A 5130-nucleotide genomic window follows, 5' to 3' on the forward strand; every position below is an offset into this window, starting at 1 on the left:
GAAGCTTCTTTAGATCTAGCACTACTACATATATTGCTATGAAACTTGAAGAGGCAAAGATCACGCCACTGGTGCTTTTTCATGCATTCACATTAATTCCTCATTTGCCAGAAAGGTGAACATCACTGCATGGACAGACAACATTCAACTGTCTTTCAGCCTTGGAAGGGGGGGAGCTTTAGAAGTGTTTATGTAGGGTTTTTTAAAAAGTAGACCGTATTGATGTAAGAGCACATGTTGAATGTACATCAGCGAACAGAGAGAGTCAGGAGTTTGTTTTCACAAGGTAGATTAACGCAATACATTGCTGTGAAAGCAGATGCCTTGTGACAGCATCACATAAATGCTATCTACCAGGCTATTCAGGTGTGGGAACAATCACTGGTGAAGAAACAAATAGTTATATCTCCATCAGCTTGGGGCTAGAATTAAAGTTTTATGGGGTGGAAACCAACCTGGATTTTTATTCTGCAGCTTCTGGCTCCTTGCCATGAACAGGTTCACTGCGGATGTAAAGATATGAAAAGTTTTCTCTCTGAATTAATTGCCATGCATACATGTTTCATCATTACATTCATACCCCCACCTTTCCTCAAACAAATTCAAAGTGGCATACATGGTTTCCTCCCCACCCCCAACTTTATCCTCACCACAAAGCCATTTCCGAGCTTGGGAGGAGAGGGGGTTGCGGGCTACCCCCTCCCACACACGCGGGGGCTGGCCTTTTGCCCCCACGAGAACGGGGAATCCCCGGGCGTGCCTTCGACCCTGCCCACCAATCGGCGGGCTGGGGAGGCGGGGCCTAGCCTATTTAAGGCCAGGCACACCCGGGGACTGCCCTCTTTCCCCTTTCCAGCTGAGCGGTTTTCCCATCCCACCCACCCTTTAGGCTTAGCTAGCTATGACCTTGCTATGGACTCCGGTTGGTTTCCGCAAGGGGCCTGGTAGGAATTTTTCCAATTTGGCGCACTTCTGGCCTTTTGGTTTTTTCGCCTACCTCGTAGCAAACGTCACAACTTCCGCAGTATTGGCGGTTAGGCATTGGCAGGGGTTAATTGTTATGCAAATGAATGGGGGGAAGGAAGCGCCATCACCTTCCCCCAATGAAAAGGGTAGTCCAGTAGAGGATTCCGGGGAGCGTTGCCTTGTCCGAAACCTAGGGAGGTAAGGGCCTCCGGCACGCCCCCGAGGGGTGACACCCGTGGGATCCTAGTTGGCGTACTTCAACAGGACTCCCACAGCTTGTGGATAACCCTTCCTGGTCTCCATGCCGGGTAGTCGATAGGAGCCAATGCCTAAGGCCAATACCTTTCAATTCTGTAATCAATAAAGTTGTGGCCTTTTTTTGCCCATAACCTTAAATACTGTGTCCAGTGTCTTCATTTCACATGGGGGAGGGGACTTGCCATGCAATCCTGTGATGTAGGTCAGGCTGCCCTCCTTTCATTTACTCCACCATTTCTTTTGCCTTTTTAATATGCTTCAGTCACATCTCCTTCTGGGTATAGAATATAATTTTATGGATTGATTTCCATTTGACGGACTTTGTAAAATGCCCAATTGTACCAAATCTCTTAGCCATTTCCAATAGAATGCTCCTCACATGCCTGTCTCCCTACTTGGACCAATTCATTCCATAATATAAAGGGTTATGTGGGTGACAAGCCACTCACTAAGGCATGTGGTTTTTTTTAAAAAAAGATGCTGTGAAAAAAGACAGCCACTATGTCTTCTGAACAAATCACCTCGGTGTACAATTCCTTCCCTTTTCAGCTTTGCTGGACTGTTCCCTCTCAACAGTCTCCCATTAGCTGATGGAGCCACTTAACTTTATTAGGCCAGAGGAAGGCTCTGAAGTGGCGTTTTATGTGTGCAGTCCAGCCTCCTAGATGAACGCTGCTATGCTGGCACAGAAAGCAGGATTCAAAGTAATACAAAGCGCTCTGTGGTATTTCGTGTGCTGGTTGCTTATGAAGGGAGGGGGAAATGCTGAAAATGCCTTTTCTTTATGTGAACAGTAAAACATGTGGGGGATCTATGCAATTGAAGTTCTTTCCCTGGCATTAAAGATTTGATATGCTGAGTAACAGGTGCTGATAAAGACAGATTTAAACCTTGATGGAGGCTATTCAGCAGTTTAAAGCACACATTGACCTGTCAAAGGTTTTATAAGGGCCTGCGGCTATTTTTTTTGCAGTAGTTTGGTCCAAGGATTTTTTAAAAAACTGGGGTCCCTGTCCTTCTCTCCCTGCTTTGAGGTGCAGGAAATTCAGCAAGCATGGAGCTACAACACATGACAAACCTGCACCACTACAGCTCCCATCATTCTTGACCATGACCACTCTGCAAAACAACTGTGCTCGTTCTGTGGAGTACAATTAACCCAATAATCAACCTTTCAACATTCCTCCTAGTTTCCAAGTCAGTGACTTGAGTCTTTTTTGCTGGAGGTCCTCTGGTGGCCTTAAAATAACAGCTGCACTTATTATTATTATTATTATTATTATTATTATTATTATTATTATTCCCCACCCATCTGACTGGGTTTCCCCAGCCACTTTGGGCAGCTTCCAACAAAATATTTAAAATACAATAAAATATCAGACATTAAAAACTTCCCTAGACAGGGCTGCTTTTGGATGTCTTCTAAAAGTCAGATAGTTGTTTATTTCCTTGAGATCTGATGGGAGGGTGTTCCACAGGGCGTTCCATTTGCCCTTTTAGGCAGGAGGAGGAGCGGGATGAAGCCATTACTATTCCTCCCCAGGCCCCCACAACCTTCTCCACTTGTTGTAGAAAGCAGCTTCCCACATAGATCCCATCTGGGAAGAAGGAGGCAAAGGGTGAGTTTCTGAGGAAGAGTATAGGAGCCACAAGAGCTGAATGGCTGAGAACAATATGAAAGGGATAGGCAGGACGCCTGGCTTGCAAGTCCTTTGAAGTGCAGAATTATGAGATCCCACCCACCTTCCTTCAACATATCTTGGGCTTTGAAAGCATACAGCAGCAAACCTGCTAGGTGCCTGGTGGCAGGGGTGGCCCAATACATATTGTTGAAGATACTGGCAAGGCCTCCCTCCATACATCAGTTTGACCTTTCTTAAAAATAAGTCCTCATGAATATTCACCAGCATTTCGGTGCAATTTTCTAACATGCACATTGTTTGCTTCATGTACATATCTTTGCAAAGCATTTTCCTTATGATTTTTGTTTGTTTGTTTTACTTTTACCAAGGCAAATGTGTTTATGCAGAATGGACCCTAGTATATGCATCATTGCGCCTATGATTCGGCTGGGGAACTGCACTGCAAAATTCGGAGAATTTGTGAATTTCAGAGGAAGGTTGTATTTCAGTTCTTGTGCAAGTTAGGTAGATTGCTTTTGAGTATGAACTGAATTAATTTGTCACCATCCCTGTGTGAAAACGAATGAGAACAGCCCAAGGAACAAAGTTCAGGGAGATGGTGGTTCATGTTTGAATTTTCAGTACATAATCTTGGCGTGTGTGTCGGCTTCGTGCATGGAGATGTGTCAGGGCTGAATCCTGTACTCCTTAAGAGCTTTGTGCTACTTTTGTGGCAAAAGCTACTGAAGTACACATTAAGTGCCCAACAAAATGCCGCTTAACCCCTACCTCACCCCCATTTTCAGCTTATAATGCCATGACATATAAAAATAAACACTGTTTATTAGTAAGTTAATGGTGTTAACATTCTCCCCTTTGAATATTTTCACAACAGCAGGAAGGCTTCCATTGGTAATAGCCTTTACAACCTTATAACCTCTGAGCTGCCTATTCAGACTTGAACAGCAAAGGTGAAAAGGAAAAAAAAGAGAAAGAGAGGGGGGAGAAACACACACAATTGCTATTAACTGAACTGCCTTGTCCCAGCAAATTAAGTCATTCATCTTTAAAGCACTTTAATGTCTGCTGAAATCATTTAGACTTGTCAACATTCTCTAACTTCAACTCAAGAGCTTGAGCTTTGGTTAGAACACCATGACCATAAACAATTTTTGAAAGCCACCCATTAGCATTTCTCATGAATTTGATACCCAGTATATATTTAAACAGGTTGACTTTCTGTCTGCTTCGTTTTGTATCACACTCACATCCAGTGTGACGGGTCACTCATGACTGTCTTTGGATTTACATCATTCTGACATTAGTTGCAGGCGGCATGATAGGAGGGCAGGAAAAGTGAACAACTCCTAAATTTGCCACTCTGCTGTGGAATGCTTTCCTGAAGCAGGAGCCATCAATTGCATTCAGCCAAATTCGGCCAAATTCTGAACCAAACAGCGCTGATTGAGGCCATTTTCTGCCCTGTCCAGATCAAACTAAAGCAGCTACAAATTGCTAATAAGCAGGTGGATCAGGTTGACCTGAAATGATTTGTAATGATTTGTGCCGATCTGTGAGTTAAAACAAACTTTCAGAAGCCAGCCAGTCTCCTAACTTTCTCATTCCTTATATACTCAATCACTGCAGAAGAACACCTCCTGCAGGTGCCATTTTACCACACGAGGCATTCCACACAATACAGGAAGTGGGCCTTTAGTGTTTGTGGCACCTACCCTTTGGAAGTCCCTCTCCTTAAATATTAGACAGGTACCATTTCTTGTCTTTGCAGCACCTGCTGAAGACCTTCCTCTTCCAACAACACTTTGAAGTTGAGATCTTTCCTGGCCAGAATTGCAATTCTTTTCAAGATGTTTTGTTGTTATATAACCTAATTGCTGCCCTTTGGAAGGAAAGGGCGGGATGCAAATTTAATAAAGAAATGTTGTTGTTGTTGTTGTTGTTTAGTTGTTTAGTTGTGTCTGACTCTTCGGGACCCCATGGACCAGAGCACGCCAGGCACTTCTGTCTTCCACTGCCTTCCGCAGTTTGGTCAAACTCATGCTGGTATCTTCAAGAACAGTATCCAACCACCTCATCCTCTGTCATCCCCTTCTCCTTGTGCCCTCCATCTTTCCCAACATCAGGGTCTTTTCCAGGGAGTCTTCTCTTCTCATGAGGTGGCCAAAGTATTAGAGTCTCAGCTTCAGGATCTGTCCTTCCACTGAGCACTCAGGGCTGATTTCCTTAAGAATGGATAGGTTTGATCTTCTTGCGGTCCATGGGA

The 5130-nt window shown here is 44.2% G+C and overlaps 1 long non-coding RNA gene across 1 annotated transcript; it reads left to right on the plus strand.

Moving 5' to 3' along the window:
• The first annotated feature begins 1427 nt into the window (after positions 1 to 1427).
• On the plus strand, positions 1428 to 4798 carry LOC310834066. The gene is made up of 2 exons (XR_014559082.1): positions 1428 to 1928; positions 4636 to 4798. It is a non-coding gene; the product is annotated as an uncharacterized lncRNA (long non-coding RNA).
• Positions 4799 to 5130: the final 332 nt, after the last annotated feature.

Source organism: Podarcis gaigeae (assembly GCF_964106915.1).
Source record: "Podarcis gaigeae genome assembly, chromosome: 1".
In the NCBI taxonomy this organism is placed as follows: domain Eukaryota; kingdom Metazoa; phylum Chordata; class Lepidosauria; order Squamata; family Lacertidae; genus Podarcis; species Podarcis gaigeae.